This window comes from Phocoena sinus, chromosome X (assembly GCF_008692025.1).
Source record: "Phocoena sinus isolate mPhoSin1 chromosome X, mPhoSin1.pri, whole genome shotgun sequence".
Classification (NCBI taxonomy): Eukaryota; Metazoa; Chordata; class Mammalia; order Artiodactyla; family Phocoenidae; genus Phocoena; species Phocoena sinus.
In genome coordinates this window covers 125,006,302-125,032,267 of record NC_045784.1, presented here as the reverse complement: position 1 = coordinate 125,032,267, position 25,966 = coordinate 125,006,302, and positions in this window count along the sequence as shown.

Below are 25,966 nucleotides of genomic sequence, written 5' to 3'. Positions count from 1 at the left end.
CCATGTCCTGAAGTTAAATTGGCCTCTAATATTCTTACCTTGCACTATCTTCTTCTGGCTGTGTTATCTACAACACACTAGCTTCATAAAAGCGATAGACAGCTTTTTCTGTTATTCTTTTCAAAACATAATTTACTTTTTGGCTGCGTTGTATCTTCGCTGCTGTGCGCGGGCTTTCTTTAGCTGTGGCAAGCAGGGGCTACTCTTTGTTGCTGTGTGCAGGCTTCTCATTGAGGTGGCTTCTCTTGTTGCGGAGGACAGGTTCCAGGTGCGCAGGCTTCAGTAGTTGTGGCGCACAGGCTTTGTTGCTCCGCAGCATGTGGGATCTTCTCGGACCAGGGCTTGAACCCATGTCCCCTGCATTGGCAGGCGGATGTTTAACAACTGTGCCACCAGGGGAATCCCTGTTATTCTACTTTCTGAAACAATTTGTGTACGACTGGAGGTATCTGTTCTTAAAATTTTAGTAATATTCACCTAAAAAATTGGGGTCTAACCTGGGGGGCAATGAGGAAATGTAAAGAGTGCAACTAGAAGCCTTTAGCCTAACCACTCTGGCCTCTGCAGGCCCTGGGCATCTCCCACATTTCCCTTCATATACTGATTCTGCCCAAAGGTCTTTGAAAGGTTTTTAGTTAAGTTTGACACTGAGTTCCATTAACTTCCCTATCACTTTTTTGGCATTGACAGGGGTGAAGGTGGGGGAAGGATCCATATACGATAACTTGGTTTGCCATATGTCACAACTATTCCCCAAGGTGTACCTGGGTGTGCAACCTGTGCAGTCACACAAGGCCCAACTCCTAGAACAGCCCTCTGCTTGGCTTAATGCTCTGTCATCGCCATCTTGAAATTCTTAGTAATTTTGAACATGGAGCCCTGCATTTGCATTTCGCACTAGGCCCCACACATGCTATAGCCGGTCCTGCTGTTCCTGGATACCTTTTGAGTTTCACCTCCCTCTGCCTGGTCTCCTACCCTGAAATTATAACCCATGTACAGCTACGTTTTCTTAGCAAGTCTCTGAGATCTGGGGCAGGCAGCAGTTAACTTGGATGGTCCACATATTACAGCCAATATGTAAGGCTCTAAATTCAGCCTGGCAGTTCCACAGTAGGTATTATGAGTTTCCCAGTCCTCCTAAGGGAGACTTGTGCATCATTTAGACCATAAATAGACAAGAAATAGTCACCAAATGCCATAATGAATAAAATGTGCCTTTATTACACTAAAGAGAAGCCCTTATTTTGTGGAGCGCTTCCACTGTCTGTGACGGTGACATTCAAGAGAGATCTCGTCCTCATTTTCCAAGTGACTGAACTTTACATCTATACAGACTCTTTATTTTTTATTTTTTGGTTGTCCTGCACAGCATGCAGGACCTTAGTTCCCCGACCAGGGATCGAACCTGTGCCCCCTGCAGTGGAAGTGCGGAGTCAACCACTGCAACACCAGGGAAGTCCCTCTGACCAGATTCTTTACCAACGTCTGGTTGGCCAGGGATTCAGCTGTAAGATCTTTGACCGTTTGGTGATTTTTGGTTTAAACTCTCAATGCCCGTGGAGTTCAGGACAATGTCTATCACCTCGGGATTTTTTATTTTTAATTTTTTTTTTTAAATTTTTTTTTTTTTAATTTATTTTTTTTTTTTTTTTTTTGTGCGGTACGTGGGCCTCTCACTGCTGTGGCCTCTCCCGTTGCGGAGCACAGGCTCCGGACGCGCAGGCTCAGCGGCCATGGCTCACGGGCCCAGCCGCTCCGCGGCATGTGGGATCTTCCCGGACCGGGGCACGAACCCGTGTCCCCTGCATTGGAAGGAGGACTCTCAACCACTGCGCCACCAGGGAAGCCCACCTCGGGTTTTTTTTTTTTTTTTTTTTTTTTTCCACCTCGGGTTTTAAAGCAGCCACACTTATCAGTTTCAGTTCAGGCTCTGCATCAGAGGTACTTCTCACTTAACTAGCATCTCTTCATTTGGAACAGATATGGTAATGGCTTGAGGGAAATGACTCTGTGACTGTTAAGGTTTGCATGTTAGGGACATGCTTATGATCCATCTCTTTGTAGGGCTTGATCATCTGTGTCAGACACGACTTAGTAGTGCATTAGGCACTGGGGTTGGAGACAGCACTAAGAACCTTATTTCCTTCCCACTCTTGCGAGGGTCCCTTTGGCTTTTAATGTTTAATAATAACAACCCTCAACTGCTTCAACTTTTCATCTCCACTCCAGCATTTATCTTTAATTGTTCGGCTGCCACTCTGTGCCCACATTCTTTCCCCTCCCATTACCCGCTTAGTGGTAATCTCTGTCAGTGTACCCTGCAACTCAGCTTCTAATTTGTTAAACAGAGGACAGTTGCAGATGTTCCTCTCTACTGCTTTCGGAGTGCTGTTTGTTTCAGACTATGCTTATCTTCTGCATAGACTACAGCAGCTTTTGCTAAAATCTCAATCTTATATTCTAAAGTATTTGTTTCCTTATGGAGTTGTCTTATTACTTATTTCTACCCAGAGAATTTTTTTGGTTGTTCTTTTTCATTTAGTTTTCCCTGAAGGCAGTTCTTAAAATTTAGAGAAGCAGTATTAGATTCTTGGGCAATAGCCTTAAAAGCAACCACTTGTTTTACTGAACTCTGGTGATCATTCGTTGTACGGTTTGACTTTTTTTTTTCCTAAGATTTCGGTTCATCTTGGAAGTACCTGTTCGTCATAGCAAAAATGAAGAACACCACAAAAACATCTGTTTCTAATCCAATCATCCAAGAGGTATTTTATTTGTTGCGCACTTACTATGTGCCAGACACTGTCCTAGGCACTTGGGATGCATCACTGAACAAAACACATAAAAATCCCTGACCTCAGAGAGTTTATATTCTGGCAGGAGAAGGCAAATAATAAACAATAAGCATAATAAATGACTAAATTATATAGCATATTCACAGGTGATAAATGCTATGGAAAAAACAGAGCAGGGCAAGGTGGAGATCAGGAGGGCAAGTTGAAACTTCCCTACCTCCCCAGCCTTTATACTCAATGTTCCATCTACTCTCCTATCTTGAAAAAAATTATTCTCCCCATTCTGTACTACCAGTGAATCACTGTACCATTATTTCTGATTCCTTTCACAGTCAAATTTCTTCAACAAGTTGTCTACACCCTCTGCTTTCACTTTCTCACTTCCCAGTTACTCTGCAACTCAAAGTTATCTAGTTTCTGCTCCTACTTCTTCACTGAAACTATTGCCAAAGTCACCATTCATTTCCATGTTACCAAATCCAGTGGAAATGAATCCAAATTTTGATACTTTTGAGCACTCCTTCCTCCTTGAAAAGTGCCCCCCTCTTGGATTTCATTATATTGCTCTCTCCTGCTTACCCTCCTACTTCTCAGTCTCCACTGACAGCTACACTACTTCTGACCATCCTTTAAATGCTTGTGATGCTTGTGTTCCTCTGGATTCTATTCCAGTCCCTTCTTTTTTTTCTTATTCTTTCTGGTTGGAATCAATCATTCACTGTGATTTCAATTACCATCTATATACTGATGACTCTAAACTTTTATATCCAACCAGACCTTTCTCCTGAGCTCCAGAACCATATATCTAACTGCCTACTAGTCATACCTACCTGGATGGCCCATAGGCACTTAAAACAGCCCATCCAAAAATGACTCATCTCCCCCTGCCAAACCTGCCCTTCTTCTCACTGTTCCAGCTCAGCACCATCTTTCCAGTTGACCCATCATTTAGAAACCTGAAATTAATACTCTCTTTTCAGCACCCTAATTTCTTCCCCCACACACACTGATCACCAAGTCCTATTGATGCTAAACAGCTCTCAAATCTACTTCTAACCACAAGTGCCACTACTCTAGCCGAGGATACCATATTTTCTCATCTACATTAATACAACGGTCTCATAACTGGTTCCCTTGACCCCAGTGTTGCTCACTCCCGAATTCTCCACACAGTAGTCAGAGTGACCTCTAAGGATTAGATCTAACCATACCATTCCTTTGCTTGAAACCCTTCATTGGTTCCCGCCAACCACAGGATAAAACCCAACCCTTTAGTGTGGGTTATGAGTGCTTCTGATTTAACATCTAAGTCAAAGTTGCTGCCATCCTGAACTATCTGCAGTGCTCCAAATACTCCATGCATTTGGGCCTCCATACCTGAAACACTCCTTCCACCACACAGTGATTCCACGGCGAACGCTTGTTTATCTCCCTTACCTTTCATTTTATGTCTCTTCCTGGACTCTGGGCTACTGTCCCTGCCATCTGCTCCCATAGAACTACCAGTACTCCTCCCATCACAGCCCTGTCATTACTTCTTTACCTGACTTCTTCCCCAGCTGGATGGTGAGCTCCGTGACGGAAAGGCTAAGTCTATCTTGCTCATGATTATATCCCCAGTACATAGCCTAGCAGGGGCTAAATCAATGTTTGCTGAATGAATGAGCAATAAGCCCAGGTAAACTTGAGCCCTACACATTTCAAAGAGGAAAGTAAATCATAAAAAAAGATACAATTTTTAAAAAAATCAATTTTACGTATGTCACAGAACACAACTGTTTTCTTCAAAAAGTAAATATAAGATAATAACAGTGTTCAGCTCTGGGTAGTGGATTGTGGTTGAGTTTTTTTCCTTTCTTCTACATAGCCTTTTTACCAAATTGTCTATAATGAGTGTGTCTTACTTTTATGGTGGAAAAAATGTTATAAATTATAAACTACAAAGAACCCTAATACAAAATATTTTTACCTCTTTTCCTCAAAACAAAGAGTGCCATATACAGTGAAATATGATCACTGGGTTTTTTTCTACCACTTTGCTTGAAGGTGAATAACAACATGAAATCCCTGCTTTATTTAACGCCCACAGAAGTATATATATGTTGATAACATAACCCAAGTTGCAAAAATCACATCACTATCTAGGACCTGAAATGCAAGCAGTGCTTTTCATATGTTTTTTTAAATTCTGTAGAAGCTATTTTAAATAAGAATTCGGATTCTGGTTTGATGCACAAAAACTGAATTATATCTTTATTTTACATTTAGAAATAAACACAACAAAAATAAGAACAAATTTTTATCCTTCTAGAACACTCCATCAGGTTTGGATGACTGGGACAGTCTCCTCTGCTCTGAAAGACATGTCCTTCTCAACGGGAAAACAACGCTACAGGAGAAAAGTAAAGTAGAGTTAAACAACTTGAAAACTACTATACACACATCACACTTTGTTATAGAAGGAACTGACTGTGACAAAGTTCTCAAATTCTATATATTGAATGCTATGATTAACTTAGTTATTTTCAGTTTGCCAATGTATCATCTTATTACCGTGAGGCATACAGACAAAATACACTATAGCAAATACCATTACAATGACAATTTCTGAATAACAAAGTTAACTTCCATGCCTCAGAGAATGACCCACAGAAATCAAGTTTTGTTAGTCTAGTTATAATGTCATATGTGTGCATACACACATGTGTGTACATATATTGGGTTGGCCAAAAGTTTCATTCGTTTTTTTCCATAAGATGGCTCTAGTAGTGCTTAGTTGTCTTTAACTTCATTCGAAACCATTTTGTTAGATTGTATTGTGACAGCTGTTATATCAGCGTGCATTTTAAAAAAACGTATCAAAACTGGTGAATTTTTGTGTAGCCATTTTAATATTGAAGATGGAAGAAAAAAGCAACATTTTCTGCATATTATGCTTTATTATTTCAAGAAAGGTAAAAAAGCAACTGAAACGCAAAAAAAAAAAAAAAGATTTGTGCAGTGTATGGAGAAGGTACTGTGACTGATGGAACGTGTCAAAAGTGGTCTGCGAAGTTTCGTGCTGGAGATTTCTCGCTGGACGATGCTCCATGGTCGGGCAGACCAGTTGAAGTCGACAGCGATCAAATCGAGACATTAATTGAGAACAATCAACATTATACCACGTGGGAGATAGCCGACATACTCAACATATCCAAATCAAGTGTTGAAAATCATTTGTACCGGCTTGGTTATGTGAATCGCTTTGATGTTTGGGTTCCATATAAGTTAACCGAAAAAAACCTTCTTGACTGTATTTCCACATGCGATTCTCTACTTAAACATAACAAAACGTTCCAGTTTTTAAAACAAATTGTGACAGGTGATGAAACGTGGATACTGTACAATAATGTAGAATGGAAGAGGTCGTGGGGCAAGTGAAATGAACCACCACCAACCACACCAAAGGCCGCTTTTCATCCAAAGAAGGTGATGTTGTATATGTGGTGGGATTGGAAGGGAGTCCTCTATCATGAGCTCCTTCCGGAAAACCAAACGATTAATTCCAACAAGTACTGCTCCCAGTTAGACCAACTGAAAGCAGCACTCGACAAAAAGCGTCTGGAATTAGTCAACAGAAAACGCATAATCTTCCATCAGGATAACGCCAAGACCGCATGTTTCTTTGATGACGAGGCAAAAACTGTTACAGCCTGGCTGGGAAGTTCTGATTCATCCACCATATTCACCAGACATGGCACCTTTGGATTTCCATTCATTTCGGTCTTTACAAAATTCTCTTAATGGAAAAAATTTCAATTCTATGGAGGACTGTAAAAGGTACCTAGTTACCTATGAGCTTCAGGAGCTAATAGAGTGCTACAGTGACACTCCAACTGTCAGAATGAGAGTAGCCGAGTAGCAGAATTTTGAGTGTCAGGTTATACTTGGGTGGGGCGGGTTGAGGGGTACAACTGCCCAAGAAAAGAGGAGTCTTGAAAATACACTGGTGGGGGAGATACTAGTAGAGGGGTACACTGAGCTAATACTCCCGGCTCTTTAGGAGTGCTGGAATGTGTTTTAAAAGGCGGAAAGAAAGAGTCCCAATTTTAGGAAGTAGTCCACAGATTCATGCTCTCATATTATAGATAAAGCAGCATAAGTTTACAAGTCCACACAGATATACCTACCAAAAAAAACAAGAAAAGCAGCTATTCTGAGACCTTTTCTGAGGATCACTCAGAGGTTTTAGGTTAAAAAAGAAGCATGTTCAGGATGTTTTAAGCTGTGTAACAGACCTGAAGTTGTCACCAGGGTAGGGACAGGGTGCTACTGTTAACTTTTCCATAAACTTACTGGTTTATTATTTCTTAGTGGAATCTTTTTTCCTTAAAATAAAAATAACTTTTCTTTGCTCAAAAAGATAAAAAGTTTTGGGAAGATGGAATTACGAAGTTGCCGGAAAAATGGCAGAAGGTAGTGGAACAAAAGGGTGAATATGTTGTTCAGTAAAGTTCTTGGTGAAAATGAAAAATGTGTCTTTTACTTAAAAACTGAAGGCACTTTTTGGCCAACCCCCAATATATGTGCATGTGTGTACTGCATTAAAGTTATACAAAGTAATATATAGGTATGTGTAATAATATACATGTATTATTATTATATATATTTATGTATTACCTTATATAAATAATACATCAATTACATACACATAGATAATACCTTGTATAAGAATTTTCTTTTGTTTCCTCTGAGATAAGTCACTTTTCCTATTCATCTAGTCCAAATCTCCATTTTGCAGCTTCATGAACTGAGCCCAGGAAAGTTAAGGGACTTGCCCAAACTCCCACCGTAAATAACAGGAGAACTGGGACTAAAACCAGAGTCTCCTGACGCTCAGTTTAATGGCCTGTTATTCCACTCCTCTCCTTCTCCATAACTGAGGCTAGAAATGAACACCTTGAGTAACGCACTGGAATTTTCAAAGCATTTTCACATATGCTTAAGCTACACACACACACATACACACACACACACCCTCAGCTGATGGTATCAAGGCTAAGCTATTTGCCCATGGAAATGCCACTACTTAATGGCCTGAGTCTCCTGACTCCCAATCTAGTACCCTATTCCTTGAAGTATACTTCTTTTCTCACAAACCATTTTATTCTTACTGGGCCCTTGGTAATTACTTTGGGAGGAGGAGACCCAGGCCAAGGCTAGGGGATCTGTAAGTCTGTGCAAGTGAAATGAGGCCCAGGTAGTCCCCTCGTGTGTGATCCTGGGATCCCCTCTCTGAACCTCTTCTAATACTGGATTGTGTACGTTTGGGGAGCAGGTGGCTGAAACTACACATAGGATCCAGGATTTGATCTCAGATTTGTCAGACTCCTGAGGCTATGCTCCTTCCCCCGGATATGCCATGTGGTCAACACACGTGGAGGACCACGGTAATTATTATTTAGCAAGGGTGTCTATCATGGAGCTTCAGAGTCAGGGCAGGCAGATTCCATTTCTTTGTTTCCCTGAAGGGCTGAACTATGTATACCAAATAATATGGCACCCAAACAACCTAGCACATTTCTTGTCCACCTTCCTCCCATCCAGATATCCCTAGTGATAATATTTGTTTCAGAAGCTGATACTCCTGTGGTCCAAACATTTGTGGGATAAAAAAAATAGGCATCAATTGAACCAAGATGTTGATAACCAGAATCAAATATTAAATACTTCAACTTTATATCCTATTGTCATTACCTTTGGTCTCCTGCTCCTTTTCATCACCTAACCTTTCCTCATCTGTTGCTTTCCCTAACGTTTCAGCAACCCTCTTTAGTTTGCTTCTTCGGTTCTTGAAACCCTTTAAAATTCTCTTGACTTTCCTTCGTAAAGGATTGGCCCATGTGCTGCAATATTAAAAGTTCAAAGTGAAACCTTACTTCTCAACAGTGACAGAACAATAACAATGGTGGGTTATAAGGAAAAGGCTACTTGCTCACATAACTCTTTACACGTTCCCACCTAATTGTTTAATTCCAGATTTAATAACTCTGATAGAAAGTATTACACTTGGCTCACTCATATTTATCATTGTAACCATAATTATTATTCTATATAGCATTATTTTGATCATTGGATCCTCTGCAATAGGAATGCCATCCTACTTCCCTCTGCTGACATCAATGTTACCCACCCTTCAAGATCCAGCTTATATATTATTTGTCTAGATAGCCTTCTCTTTCACTCTTAGCCTATAGGGATCCCTCTCTCTTATGAACTTCAAAACTAAATAGTAATAGTTCACATTACATGATCATCTACAATTTTACAATTTCACACTCACACTCACTATTGCTATCATTGGGTATTCAATCCTGTTCTTCTTTGCATTTGTGTGGACAGTGGATGGAGGTGGGTACTTGAGAGCCTCTCACAGGCCAAGAACTTGGCCAGGTGCTTTACATATTTTATCTTATTTAATCCTCACGACAGCCCTATAAGGTGCAAATGATTAAACTGGGGCTTAAAGAGGTAAGATAACTTATCCAAGGTCATACATAGCTAGTAAATAGAGGTGTTACTAGTATTTGAACTTATGTCTGTCTGACTCAAGTACAGACGTTTTCTATTAGACAACACTGCAGCATTAGCAAATAATGACTAATAACGGCAGGTATGATAGAATTCCTGCACTCCAAGGCCTGTGTATAAGTACTTCACGTGCATGATCTTATCTAGTTGATGAGGCAGGTAATATTTCTATCATTTCCATTTTTCATACAGGAAATTGAGGCACTGAGAAGGAAGGTAATTTGCCCAAGGTCACCAGACTACTCAGTGCTGGAGGCAGGATCCAAATGCAGACCTGCTTAAATCTAAAGCACAATCTCTTACCCACTACGCTATTGTAGTCTATTTTGTCTACTGTTGTCTTATTTTTCCCCCCAGAGCTTGGAAATAACTTCAGGCTAGAGCTTTACCTTGTAACTTCATGTATCCCACAGAGCCTGGTAACCCAGTGAGGACTCAGGAAATGTTAGTTGATATTTATGTTTACAGAGCTTTCACTTTCTAAATACCTAAAAACAATCCAAGGAAAAGAAACAGGAATGCCCAAAGCAGAGGTAAGGATGGAAACACAAAAGAGAAAGAAAGAGAGAAATATTTGCATATAAGATTATGAAGAGGTAATGACAGATACATATTCCTATCCTCAGCTCAATGCTAGATAGTGTACAGAAGAGGATACCTGGCCCCGACAGTGCTACTTAGCTATACGGAGCAGCGGGTTCTGTGCGTGTGGGGCCCAAAGACAGAAAATCCTGATTTTGACATGACTCTGAAGGTAATACTCACTTTTCTCCCCTAAAACTACATTACTGAGTTGTCACTGAGCTCCACTAGCTAAGGCAGATATGGAGCAAATAAACACCTTTTTCTCAATTAATCATAAAAAGTCTCCAGGCATAAATGAAACAGTGGGTGAAGGCCAAAAATACATTTATATGATTTACCTATGGTCTATTTACATTGCAGTGCTGTTAACTGCAGTCTCAAAAAAAACAAAAAACAAAAAACCTGAAACAACTACATAGTTCTCAGTCCCCTGGGGCTACATGTGTTTCAGAATGCAGAATATTTTGGATTTTAGAAAGGTAATATGACATGATATGCTGCATATTACATGACACTCTCATGGGGTCTATGGCAGCATCTCATGATCAAACAGTAATATTTCTACAACAAAATATACGAATATTCACTCTAAGCATTAAATAATGACTAGAAAGTGTCTCAGGTCAGGTCAGATCAGGTTTTGCTGCCAAATGAGTTAGGAAAAAAGTTTTAGGTTTGCAGAACTTCTTGCATTTCAGAATTTAGGTAAGAAATTAGGGACTTATACTTTTTTTCCAATGCTGTGACTTCAATATATCTTACTTCACATAATTAAAATGACTATGTTTTCTTTACCCACAGATTTTATTTTAAATTTAATGGTGTACATTTCCCCTTAATTAACAAAGAAAAATGCAACACAGCCTTATTATTTTAAAACTCACTGCACTGGTTTAGGTTGCAGAGGACTTGGTATTAGGTTCAACCTTCTAACATTACTGAGATCCAAAGTTACATTTTCTACCCAATATCTAATAAGAATGCTCAAGGGGGAAAGTAGGGGTGAGATTATTTGCTCAGTGTCCTAGAGGTGATTTTCTTCTTTTCATATAAAATGTCATATATTGTCACCAGCATACTCACACTTGAAATATACAGATCAACTTATCCAATACTCATTCACTCACTGACACATCTGCTCATTTATGAAATTAATGCTATTCTAAATAGCGAGACATAAAGATGAGTAAGACATGGGACCTGCCCTCAAAGGAGCTTAAAACTTAGAAGGGAAGGCAGATATATAGGCTGATAATTATATCACATTGAGATAATCCAAGTAGAGGTAAGCAGAGGTCGGTAGAAGACAAACAGGAAGAAGCCTGACCCGACCTGGGCAGCAGGTTTGGGGTAAGCTTCCTAGAGGAGGTGACATCTCATATGAGGCCTGCATTCTGGGTGGAGTGAGCCAGATAAAGAAGAGTGGAGATAGGGAGATATATGACAGCATTTCTATCAGTGGGTAGGTACACTGTGTGAAAAGCTCAGAGTGGCAAGGCAGCAAGTTGTTTGTAAGCATCAAGTAGAATAGTGTGGCTGGAAACACTAAGTAGGCCCACTGGGAATTTCTAGTGATACGTATCTATACAGTTGTGAGACTTTTTTTTTCCTCTAGGAATTCCCAGAAGCTTAGATGTAGAAGCAGAGAAGTGGTGTGGATTCAATTTCAATGAAGCAAAGGAGCTGGAAAGACTGTATTGGTGTAACAGGCAATAGGATCCAGGGTAGATAAAGAAATCAGATGATGTTAAAAAGGTAGAAGACCAGGGGAAAAGAGAGCGTTAAAGAGTCTGGAGGTCTCAATGAAAACAGGGGTAGCAAAAGTAAAGAAAGGAAAAACCTAGAAAACAAGTCACCCCCCCCCCCCATGGTCAAAGAGTAGGATTTTGAAGTTTAAGATTTCAGAGACTCATAGGTTCAATTTTTGATGAATGATAAGGTTCAGGATATGGGCACAAAAATGGGTGGCCAATGCAGAGTGCAGGCAAGAGTCCTCAGAACTGAGTACATCAGGGAAGTCTAAGGCTATGGACTTAGATGGCTCATAACATGGACAGCAAGGCTATCCAGGAAGATGATCAGATGGAGAACACAACATCTAGCAAGTGCCTAAACCAAGCAGGAGCTCAATAAAGATATGCAGAAAGAATGAATGAATAAATGGTTGAACTGGAGAATCTAGTGCAATTCCAAATGGGCTGTGTACCAGATTCATTTGGGGTGCTTTAAAAATATAAATTTCAGGACCAAACCTCAGACTTACAAAATCGGAATCTCTTGGGTAAAGCCCGGCAATCTGTATTATTAAATATTCCTAAGGTTACTTCCACAGAAGCCATCTACAGTCCACAGTCTGAGAAACACTGATCTAGTGGGTTGATTTTTCCATGTTCCTTAATAAACTATAATTCATTAATATAAATATAAATTATTTAAGATAGTTAAAGACCATAACATCACTTTTATAGCTAGGAAAGCTTATAAATTTAACTTATCATTTGCAACGTCACAAAACAGTCATAAAATCCACAGAAATGACTAACTAGATTATTCCAATAATTATTTACTGATTTGCTTACCACATGGTCTAGAGATCAGTGGTTCTCAAATCGGAGTGTACGTGAGAATCACTTGTTGGGCTTGTTAAAACACAAACTGCTGGACTTTAAACCCAGAGCTTCTGATTCAGTAGGTCTGGGGTGGGGCCTGAGAACATGCGTTTCTTACATGTTCCAAAGGGACGATGATGATACCTGTGCAGAAACCCCGTTTGGGTATCCCCAGTTCTAGACTCAAAGAAGTATGAACTTGGCCCCAGTGTCCTCACAGAGGTTACAATTTAGCTAGAGAAAGAAAACAAACAGTAGGAAACAAAGGATAATTACATGTTAGATTATGTGGATAAGAATACCAGCACAGAAAGAGATTTTAAGACAAGACAAAACACTGGAATCTGGAGCAGTTGCAGAGCACTTCATGGAAGAGTTGCGGCAGCTGCAATTTGAAGGTAAGAAGGAATTCAAACAAGTGAAGCGGACGAAGAGGAACAATCCCAAGATCTAGGAAGAACATGGGCAAAAGAACAGAGGCAAGAATAAAGCCTGGGGTATGCCAAGAAAAGTAAAGAGAGTTCCCTGGCTGGAGCAAAAGATACATGGAGTATTATAAGAAATATTACTGGACTTATAGAATGAGTCCAATATAGATGAAAGCCACAGCCCCTCGAGTGGACTTGAAGCAACAAGATGCTGCTGTTTTTATCTATTTTCTTCCTATTTCCTATAGTAAAAAGAGAAAGAAATTGGAAGACAGATTGGAATCCTTGCTCTATTACTACGTAATCTTGAGCAAGAAGCCAAACCTCCCTACACCTGTCTTGAAGGTCACACACAACAATGTATGTGAAAACTTCACATAAACTGGAAAAGGCCAAACATGCTCATTGTTTTTATCTGTGCGTTTTGAGTGTGACTTTCTATCTTGGATACTTGTATATACCCTTTATTAGAGTATGTGTCCCTTGAAAGCACAGAGCATGATCTGACTCACCTCTTTGCCCTTCACAGCACCTAACAGATGGCCTGGAATCCAGATATTCTTGAATGCATTAGAAGTTCTTGAATGATATAATGAAATGAAATAATGCTATTTTAGGAAGATAAGCCTGGCAGGATATAACAGGATGGATTAGAAGGAGAGTAGACTAGGGGTCCACGTATATGTCCAAATTAGCTTGGCAAGCATCCTTACTCACTCTCTCCTTCCTAACGGCACAGCCACACATTCCTATTGAAGGGCAAGGAAACTTCTCCAGGACCTAAAGCCTAGCCATCTTCCAAAAACCACCTGCAGCCCCATCGCAGTTATTGTGTCTCTTGTATAAATTATTTGCATTGGACATATCATCTCAATGCTCTCCTCAGTTCCCAATTCTGCCTTTGCATTTGGATGCTAGCTAGTCTTGTGTTATGGACTGAATGTTTGTGTCCCTAAAATTCGTCTTGAAGCCCTAGCTCCCAGTATGGTTGCATTGAAGATGGTACCTCTAGGGAGTAATTAAGGTTAAATGAGGTCATAAGGGTGGGGGCCTTGATCAGTAAAATTAATGTCATTATAAAAACTAATTTTAAAATTCTTTTTAGTAAAAACCAGAGAGCTTTCTCTTTCTCTCGCTACCCCCCTCACAGGCATCATGGAAAGGCCATGTGAGCACACAGAGAGAAGGTGGCCATCGGCAAGCCAGGAGGAGAGCCCTTACCAGAAACCAAATCAGCTGGCATCTTGATCATAGACTTCTAGCCAGCAGAACTGTGAGAAAATAAATGTTTACTGTTTAAGCCAACTGGACTGTGGTATTTTGTTATGGCATCCCTGGAAGACTAATATATTTTGCTCCCCTTTTGCCCCTCTCCTGAAACCACTTACTTAGGACAGCAGTTGACAACATAAAAGGCCTGGACTAAGCTGCGACTATAAAATATGAAGAGGTAAATCCCAGACTCATCCCAAAGGAAACCAAAAAAATGACAGGGAGCCTGAAAGAATAGAATTACATATTAAGGATAAAGGGAAGTAAATAGTCACAGATGATTCCAAGGTTTCTAGCCTGGGAGACTAAAGAAATCACTGACAGAAATGAACGAGTGTCAAGGGGAGATGATTTGGGAGAAAAAGAAGTTCAGTTTTAAAAAAAAAAAAAAAAAAAAAAAGAAGTTCAGTTTTGCAATGCTGCAGTAAGTGCATTTTGCACTAACAGAACACCCAATTCATGAAGGCAGTTGGAAATATAAAACAGATAGAGGTGAGGATTTCAGGATGTATGTTTAAGAGTCATTTATCCAGACAAGCCCAGAACATTATGTTCAGAAAGGACTTCAGAAATTTTCTAACTCAATTCTCTACTCTAACTTTATGAGAAAATCAATACCAAAAAAAGTTAAGCTCACTATAAAACTGGTAGTGAAGGCAGAAGTAGAACACAGATCTTTTAAAATATTCTTTCTACTACATACTTGTAATATTCTCTGATAGATGAGAATAAGGCTTTGGAAGACAACCACAGTTGGGCAAACAAAGAGAAGCAAATTGAGGTGGATCAGAATGGTAAGGAGAACAATGAAATCCAAGGAAGGAAAGTTTCAAAAAGGAAGCAGTCAACAGTGTACTTGTGACAAAAAGGTCAAGTTGGATGGAAACTGAGAAAAGGCCACTGCATTTTGCAATGAGGTTATTAGTTACTTGGCAACGAACTCTTCTTTTTAATAGTACCTAATATCCCAGAATTCTCTAAAATGCTGCCCTTGGAGTTCCTGCAATAGGAATATCTCAGACATATAATCCGCATATAATGAGGTTCTCTTATTATTTCAATAACTAAATTACCTTGAACAGGGTCCAAGAAGAACTGGCTTTATGTGAATTTCAAATCTATAGTGACTCATGTTAGATAAGGTTCCAGTTTGCTCACATTCTCATCTGATCATATTTTGTCAAAGTTCTTACAGCCCAGCCATACTTTTAAAATTTATAGACTTTATTTCCTTTCTTTGAATTCGTATGTATATAATCCTAGGAACTTCAAACCTTTCAGCAGTTGGCTAATTACTGCATAATCCTTTTCAAAATAACATTACTAATTATATTGTACAGTATAATGAGACACACAAACATAGGGATTTGAAAATGTAAATGCCTATTTTTAAAATTCAATGGGTGATGATTTTTAGGCAATTTTTGACACATTTATTCCCAATTCTTTACCTCCCATTCTATGAGAGTAAGTGGTATTAAGATTATCTACATAATGAAAACCACATTATAATACAGAGAATCACTCAGCAGGATTTGTCTAAATGTAGAAATTTTCAGTAACAGCCATCTGGCAAGCAGCAACATTGAAAGTGTATGGGGGATGTGCTATTTACATCATCTGTGTATCAGATGATCTACAATCTTAAAAAAACATGGCTTTTTTATTAGTTGAAAGAAAACGTAGTCTTGTCATTTTCAGACTGAGTTCTGAATTTTTCTTAATTCGAACTTACAAATTCAATCTGACAGAAAGAAAAAGAACATTGAAAATACACTTCATCTGATTTTAATAGGCATGGTATTACAATGTTTGAATCTTCCACCTTACTAAAGCTATGTACACACTCAAGTATCATATCACTATATAATACACAGGATGTTTAACTGGCATATACATACAGATTAAACTTTATATAAAAACAGATAAAGATTAGAAGCTGAATTTTGCACTTGAAACTACTGTTATTGGCACTGTATTACTGTAACAGGAAAAATTCAGCCACCCCCTTTCTCCTCTCTCGCCCTAGAGCCCCCTCCCCTGCTTCCTTTTGTCCCAATCCACCTGTTTGTTCCTTCATCTCTATGTAAGTCTTAAGCCTACCAGTGACACTTAAACCTAATGAGGCTTCTGATCCCTATTAATGAGAATAAAAATAGATCTTACATAACCTTGAGGACATAATGAATTTCAAAATGCATCTTATATGCGAGTTTAATAAGGCTATTAGTAGCAAATTCTTAGAAAGCTTTTCACTAATGCTCTCTGCTCCCTTTTGTATATGTGAACCAGTTCAAGCTGGCTTGAGTTTTCTGTTTACCTGGTTCATACCACACTTGAATATAGAAGTAAACTACAGATTCAGTTACAGATTATTAAAGGGGCAAAGTTCAGCCACTCCTGCTTAGAAATGATAAGCATTTAAGGGATCTATAGTAAGGAGACTCCATCTGGATGTAATGAATTCTGTGGGAGGGCCCCCTCCCCACCTAACCCAAATCTTGTCCTCCCTTCAAAAACTCAGCTCAAATAGCACTTCCACCATGGAGCCCACTCTGTCCTCTCCCACTCAGCCTTATCCCCAATGCCTCAGAACTTTTATAAGTTACTGCCACCACTCATTTTAGTCCTTAATTATATTCCATCTTATATTGTTCTTAATATGTCATGCTTGGGATTTATTTTAAGGTAGACTGAAGCTCCTTAAAACTAGAGCCTATCTCTTAGACATTGCTGCATCCTCCACAATACCTAGCACAAGCAGTGACTGAACATGGTCAACTGTAGAAAGCGTGAATCAGGCATTAAAAAATGAAATGCATTTGTCTCTGGAAAGTGATTATCCTCTTTAGGTAAACTGCTTTCATTCCTCCCCTCTACTCATATTACTTCTCATTTTTCATCCCTCCAACTCTTGCCAGTTGTTAGCTCCTTAGGTTACCTGTAAATAAAAGGCACTGCCCAAACTATAGGAGCTGAGGAATGTCAAAACATCATTTGTTTGGCTTATGACTGAAGGCCAAAATAGAAGAACTACAACAGCTTTTTCCTGAAGGAATGTATATTCAATGTATAGGAAAGGATCCAGCAAGAGGAGCTTAAGAGTATCTTCCGGGGACTTCCCTGGTGGCTCAGTGGTTAAGAATCCACCTGCCAATGCAGGGGACACGGGTTCGAGCCCTGGTCCAGGAAGATCCCACATGCCGTGGAGCAACTAAGCCCATGCACAACTACTGAGCCTGCGAGCCGCAACTACTGAAGCCCACGCGCCTAGAGTTCATGCTCCGCGCAACAAGAGAAGCCACCGCAGTGAGAAGCCCACGCACCGCGACGAAGAGTAGCCCCCGCTCACTGCAACGAGAGAAAGCCCGCACGCAGCAACAAAGACCCAACACAGCCAAAAATAAATAATACATAAATAAATAATTTTTCTTTTTAAAAAAGAGTATCTTCCAATGCCTCAAAGGTTCTTCTAACAACGAGGCCCAGATCATGTTACTATAGATATGCATTTCGCTGTGGGCCCCTCTGATTCAGACAAACAACTGTGTTTGGCTTCTTTCTTTTCTTTTTCTAAACCACTACACATTGATTTTACTGCTGCATCTATTTCCCTTTTATGGGATCATTTATTTTACCTACTGTAATTTACTACTGTAACAGTTTATCTAGCTCTTTATTCTTTGAGATGGAGAACAGAAAGTGAGTTAAGGGGATAGCTCTAAAGAGATACCTTGCCCCCAAAAAGGAGGGTTTAGCAGGCTTTGGCCTCCATTTAAACTCCTTGTTTGGTATCAAGGATAGGATCTTTGTTGTAACACAATAATTCTCCTTGCTTCTAAAATCAGCTTACCAGGAAAAGCTGACAGTGCCTCATCCACCCTCAACCATCCACTGTTCCTGGAAATTCAGCTAAGCAGCAAGCTGAAACTGACACCTGCTCTGAGGTTGCAACAAACAGCTCAGGATGACTGAAGGTACATACCACTCTTACACAAAATAGTAAAGTAAGTAAATAAATAAATAAACCATAGTAAACCAAAATTTATGGCATTCTATATATATACCATTCACATTGTTCAAGTCTCTCAAGCAGTTTGTATTATGTAAAAAGAAGAAAATATGTTCTATTAAAGGATAATCCTCTGGAACTCATTTTAGAGAAAACTCCAGTGTACCTTAGCATCCCCATAAAACTCCTTGGCAGAGGCATAACAGAGGGACCATAACGAAATTATTATACCAGGCATATTATAACAGATACTCTAAATTGCATGGCATAATCCTAAGCTACCTATTTCTAGCAAATAGTATTTCATTTTTATTCATGGGTTATTTTTATATGAAATCGAGCTTTGGAGGGAAGACAGAAGGGTCAAAAATTCCACTCCTATTCCCATTCACCTGTGAAAAGAAAGAAAAGAAAGAAGCCTAGGAATAGAGATAACTCACTCATTATAGGAAACTAAGTGAAAACTGAGAAAAGAATTGACAGTCATGCAAACTGGAAAAGCTGAAAGGCTGTGACCCAACGGTGTCTTCAAAATGGTCTGAGAAAGTGATGAAAGCAATGAGAAAGTTTAAATCACTATATGACTGCCTTCCAGGCTAGTCAACTCCATCCACTGTATTTCTTTATTCATTTATTCAACAAAAATATATTAAGCATCCACTATATGTGAGGCATTCTGCTATGAACTGAAACTACAATGATGAGTATGACAAATTCATCAGACTCAAGGAAAAGGTACAAAAAAGAAAAAAAAAGACTTAATGATCTTTATGGAAAATAAGGTAACATGTATAGTCTAAATCTTCTGGTGAAATCTAAATAATTTCTTGGTAACTCAAATATCACCTTCTTATTAACTCAAATAAAAACATCAAAGATGCTTAATCTTCAACAGGCACCTTTTCTTTACCAAAAAGTTTAAGGAGGAACTTGCTCTCAGGGTTGTGCTAGTGCCGACCCTGCACTTGCACAAACCTGAGAGTGAGTGCCTCACTCACCCGACCCTAGCCCTGGCCTTGCTCTCTACCTCCACACCCACTCTGTCCCAGTAGGTAGGGAGCTATTTAGAAAAACTTACAAGCATCATGCCAACAGCCCACTGGGATTTTGTATAAGATGCTAATAAGAAATCTGATACAAATTGGCTTGAAGGAAGATCAAGACTTTAAGACCCAATGGTAGATGACCATCTACTAGATGGAAGCTAACACTTCTGGGAATCCTTCTGATTTGCAGTTAATAACCACGTCCACTCCACATACCCTCAGCTCACTGATTTATTTTTCCTTCCAATTGGGATTTTGTTTGATGAGGGAATGTATAGACTATGCAAGAGGATGTCTTAAATTTATGGAAAAATAAAATAACATGCATTGAAGAAATATTATGGTAACTCAACTTTTAGGTTTTTCCCAAGCTACCTTCTTTTAAACAAAAGGGACCCAAACATAATCCCTGTGCTTTTGGAGCTATGAATAAATGCGTCTACACAGAAACATTCAAGTATACTCAGCAATCAGCAAATAAAAGTTGATGTCTGCCTACCTCCTCTGGCAAAGCAAGCAGCAACAAATGGGCAGACATCCCAGGATGAGAATGCTGATCACACCAAGCCCAAACATCCGGAACATCTGCATAGGCTCTGGTGGTTTAATTATATCCTGTTATTTTTATGACTTAAGCAAGAGAAGCAAATCTGAGCTCTTTCATAGTCTTTATTAAAAAAACTATCAGTTAATAAAGTAAAATAAGGAGGTATTCTTATATGACAGGTAAATATCATTGGTACTCTGTAAGTAGCAGGAGTTCATGAAATGTTCTTGAAATACAACTAAAGGTTACACTTTAAGTATGTTCCCCCCAATGGAAGCCTTAACCAAATGATCCTACTGCTTTTGTTACCAGATTATTACGATTCAGACTATATATATTTCTTCCTATGACCCAAGCATGTTTTTTCCTTGGCCATATGTTATATATCCTACAATACTCAGGAAGTGAATTCATCTATGAATACTTAACTTGACAAAGGAATTGTTTCTTAAATGTTTACTTCTCAACTATAAAACATTATATTAAATGAGAAATCAAGAATCTGCAGGTGAATAAGTATATTTTATTCTTATATTCATTTGGAAATGCATTCTAATATGATTGGGGAATTGTAAGTCACGGTTCAATTTTTCCCTCTACAAGAACCCAATGTCTCTTCACACATAATATAAAGACTAAACTGATGAATGAATTATAAACACCATGTGACAGTGTTAAAATTGTAATACTATGTTCATGATCAGGTTTCAGTTCCCATTATTAATACTAGATATTCAACAAAGACCTGTAAATTGAATAGGGACTATATTAACCTAAGACACTGTTTTGCATGTGTCCTTTCTGTACCATTTGTTAGTAGTTAATCATATCAAATATGTCCATGAAGGGACCAACTGGTAATATGTCCCCACTATCCAAATGAAGGAGCAAAAAACAGATGGTCTAGTATTCAAAGCATTGTAAAGAAAAAAAAATCTTAAGAGAAGAACCTAATTCAAAAACAAAAGAACAAAGAGAGAAACTGACAAACAGACTTAACAGGAAACATTCAAGTTACTGTTACATACTGAGATGCTGAAGAAAAGATAAATGAGAAGAATTCTACTCAGGAAGAAAAGATGGGAAGAGAAAGTAAGCTAAGGCATGCCTGACTGGTATCTTCTCCCAGGCATTGAGGGTTACATCTCACAAAGCCTGGAATCTATGGGACAAGATAGTGACTAAAGCAAAAGAAAAGATGAAACTAATTTCAAACTGCCATAGTCACACCTAAGGACTAAGCAGAAATGGCTCATGAATAGAGGCCTCACGACCTCAGGACTTTCTACAGGTGGTATTGCTCTAGGGCTGGGAGCCTCCTTTCAATGTTAAGCTGAGGGACCCAAATTTAAACTTATGCCATTGTGACCTGTTTATTCAATTTTTAAAAACAGGAATATAATAAATGTAAAAGGATTAACTTACTGTCTTGTAGCGGGGCAAAACAGTTGAAGTTACTGGTCTTGGATGACGAATAACAGCATTTGTATCTCAAACATTCACTTTTGTTAAGATCTTGCAGGCGACGGCAAGGCTTTACCACCTGATTCTCCTGTACAATGCATGCTTTTAGAAACAAAATGCAAGAAAGAGCAGCATGGTTATTAAGTACTTGCCCTAATTAAATAATTACTGCAAGACAAAAGAAAAGAAAAACAAACACTTAAGCTTGTACATTTAAAGAAAAGATTGAATGAAATATACAAATAGTAATAAATGCTGAAAAAATAAGAGTTAAATGAAAAGTTACCACAAAGTTACTTAACATCACACATTTTCAATTCTAGATAAACTGCAGAAAAATATAAATTGTTAACAGATCATTGGTAAGGTAGTTTTTGTTTTTTTGGTTTTTTAAAATTTATTTATTTTTGGCTGCGTTGGGTCTTCGTTGCTGCACACGGGCTTTCTCTAGTTGCGGTGAGCTGGGGCTCCTCTTCCTTGCAGTGCGCGGGCTTCTCATTGCGGTGGCTTCTCTTGTTGCGGAGCACGGGCTCTAGGCGCGTGGGCTTCAGTAGCTGTGGCTCGCGGGCTCTAGAGTGCAGGCACAGTAGTTGTGGCGCACGGGCTTAGTTGCTCTGTGGCATGTGGCATCTTTCCGGACCAGGGATTGAACCCTTGTCCCTTGCATTGGCAGGAGGATTCTTAACCACTGTGCCACCAGGGAAGCCCGGTAAGGTACTTTTAAAATGACTATAAACATAAGCTGAGCAGTAGTGATACAAACATACAGAAAGGGCTAAATAACTAGAACAGGCCAAATGCCCTTAAAACTAACACCTTGTTAAAAGAATACCACAGATACACTCTCACTCAATTTTACTAAGCTGCAGAAATGCACTGAATCCATCAGTGAGACTGAATGTAAGTAAAATTCACACAGTTTACTGCTAGAGAGTAAAATAAGTAATACTACTGGCATTGACCTACTTTCTGTGAACACTTAATCATATTGGCACTGCAGTATGTTTTAAGATTCTTCCTTTTGGCCTTAAGTTACAACTCTATAATTTTGAATAGGCAATGATTTATGGCATGAACACCAAGATTCATGCAACTGTAAGAAATTCATACATATCTGAATCTGTAAGATTCACAAGCTGAAACAGCTGATTTTTTAAACATCCTGCTTTATATGAAAAACAAGTGACAACTAAAAACGCAGATATCAGATTTTTATTTGAAAAGAAAACCTCTACAGTATGGCTTAAGGCCAGCATAGATTCAGTTCAATCTCCAATACTATCAACAACTACAGACTTAGAAAAGAAATAAATGATGTTTTACGATCACTCTGAAGCACTTCAACATCAGCAAAGAATAATATAATGGTTATAAGTATATTATTACCTCTTGGTATATTTTATTATATTCCTCTACTTTAAAGACTGGCAATTCCTGAAGCTCAGGTAAGAATAACAACAGCTACCATTCATTAGTCACCTATTTGGGCCAGGTATCTTGCTTTACGCACATTATTTCCAATCTTCACAACAAACTCTCAAAATTAGTTTTACAACCTCCATTTTTAAAATGAAGAAATAAAGGATCAAAGTAACTTGTGCAAGGTCACAAATTTAATGCGTTACCAGTTGGCCTGGATATTCATTTCCCAAACATTTTAGACATGTGAGAGCTTAGCCTACTTTGTTGTTATACTCTAAGCAATCTGTTCTTCAATTCTGCCAGGCCCAGAGCGACTCTCCTCCCCAGGATGGGCTGCATCTAGGATACCATGTTCAGTCCTGGACATCACACACTCAGGGAAGGGTGACAATTGTCAGGCCCTGGTCAGAGATCGGATGGACTTCCTGTGTGCTGAGTTCCTCACTAAAGATATTGTTCAAAGACCACTTTCCAGGAATGAAAATCATACAAGAAGAGATTTTAAATCATAGAAGAGACTGGACTAGATGATCTCTAAGGTCCCTTCTAATGCTGTGCTTCTGTTATTTTATACCTAAATTGCATCTGATGGACTTTATGCCAGATACTAAAATTAGCTTTTAGACTCAAATTACTAATTTTGAAGAATAAAAAGGGTAGAACAATTTTTATCAGGTTTAAGTGTATGATTTTATACAAAGGGAGAAGGATTGTGTGACCTCTCAAGCTTCCCTGCCAGTCTGTCTCAAGGTTATCATTTTAATCTGCAAGAGATGAATCTATTACTAACAACAGTCTAATGATGAGAAGATGGTCTTTTTGTTAGTGCTTAAGTTGGAAGAATATTCATTTTTAATTATATAAGGAAGGAAATACATTGGTTAAAAGTACTTCACATTTTATGAACTTGTAGTTATTCTTTTTCAAGAATACAGTATATAATATTTTATAAATATTTAATCACTGTTGAAAGAGTTGAATCAACCTAGGTATGATATTTCTCTTAAAATAGAATGGTCTGATTGTTTTGGGCAAAAACGTCATCTCATAAATTGATTTTGGCTCAACGTACTGCACCAGGTTGGAGGAGTATTTCAGAAATGCAGATATCTTTTTTTTTTTTTTGCGGTACGCGGGCCTCTCACCACTGTGACCTCTCCCGTTGCAGAGCACAGGCTCCGGACGCGCAGGCTCAGCGGCCGTGGCTCACAGGCCCAGCCGCTCCGCAGCATGTGGGATCCTCCCAGACCGGGGCACGAACCCGTGTACCCTGCATCAGCAGGCGGACTCTCAACCACTGCGCCACCAGGGAAGCCCAGGAATGCAGATATCTTATTCAGACTATTTTTAAAGGTGGCGTCAGTGTTTGTATAATGTACTTATTATAGGTAGCTATGGGACAGTTTACATCTGCTATCTTCTCAAGCTCTAAAGCTTAAATCATCATTTGTTGTTTATGACGAACTCCAGCGCTCACTATTCTTTCAGCTTCACAACATACGACCTTATCAGACTTCTCTTTCTCCAATCGATTTGACCATGGCAGTATTTTTAAATAAATTATTTAAGGAGTTTGTTTATTTTGCTATTCTCATTGGTAGTAGATGTCATAATGCTTGTTTTGAACTGGAAACCTCTTAGAGAAACATGAAGAGATTTATGCAAAATCACAGAAAAATTCAGTGGTAGAGTCGGAATTAAACAATGGATACAATTTTGTGCCTATATATGTACATCAGATTTTATTAGAATTCTGCATGATTTTTAATAAAAGCTTCATCTTTATAATTCACATATGTCAATTTATTTGAACCTTCTCCTTGAAAGGGCACCACATGCTGTACAAAATGAAATGTGTTTATTTGTGGGTAATCTCACGGGCCATCATGTGCTTGATAAACACATTATATTCAGAATCACAAAAAGACAGAGATGATGTGACTTGAAACCTGAACTTTTTATCATTGAAACAGATGGGAAAACATCTGGTATATTCCATAACATTAGAGCTACACAGTACCCTGATTAATGCCACAGAAGACACTAATTTCACAATACTGGATCAGTGACTAAATTTTAAGTAATGCCATTAAGGTAAATTTTGAAAGGTTTAGAGATTTGTAAAGGAAAAGTATTCTGTAAAGAGTATCAAATATTTATGGAATGACTTAAAATACTGTCTCAGTTCATCTTCGCAATTTTTTCTGGTAAATATTTTCATTTTAAAGATGAAGACGTTGAGGTTCAGAGGTTATCTTGCCTAAGGCAAAGGGCAGAGTCAGGATTAAAACTCAGGTTTGTCTCACTCCAATGCCAATAGACCACACTGCCTCCTAAACATTTAACTACTGTTTTCAAAACAAGGACATTGGGAGGAATAAAATAAAACAGGAACTTACTTGTTGGAAAGAAAAAACTAAACAGAGTTTCCCTGGCAGTAGTTTCTTCCAGAGGTTCCCAGGCAGCAGTTTCTTCCACAGGTTGTCCATTAACATTTTCATTGCTCCACAGAATATTTTCACTTGGAGACACAGAATTCGAGAACCCTTAAGAAAAGTGAAATTATTAATCCCAACATATAAAGTATTTATCATTTTCTTTGACCCTTTAAAAGTAATTACCTGTGCTTAAATTAAATATGGAAAGTCTAAGAGCTAACAGACATTGCATTTAAAACCCATTAACAGCTTAGGTACAATTAATAATCAGAATATGTTTTTGCTGTGAAACTGAAAAATTGAGTATTAAGTTTAAATAAATTAATTAAAAAATAAATAAATTTCAAAATGCTTAAGCTGTAGGCTGACATCTCATTGTTGCACTGTAAACTAATTTACAATAGTGAACTTGCCTCTGACAGTCTTGACATTCGGAGGCCCAATCAACTAACAACATGGAAACAGTATGTATTCCAACTAAGTCAGGCCCCATCACAGAAACTCTTGGCAAATATGTTGGCTTCTTTATTTACGAATAAAAATCAAGGCCTTAGACACTGTAAACCTTCCTTATCCTTCCTCACTACTTCAACACAACTTGCTTTTAGTTTTATTTGCATGATTCCCTCCTATATAAGAGGAGAGGATATCTATCCTCATTCCCATGACATGGATTTGTCCATATCATTAAATATTTTCCAACACTATCTTTAATAATCTTACAGTATTACATTCTACGGCGCTTATTATAAGTGAGTTAATAATTTCCCTCATA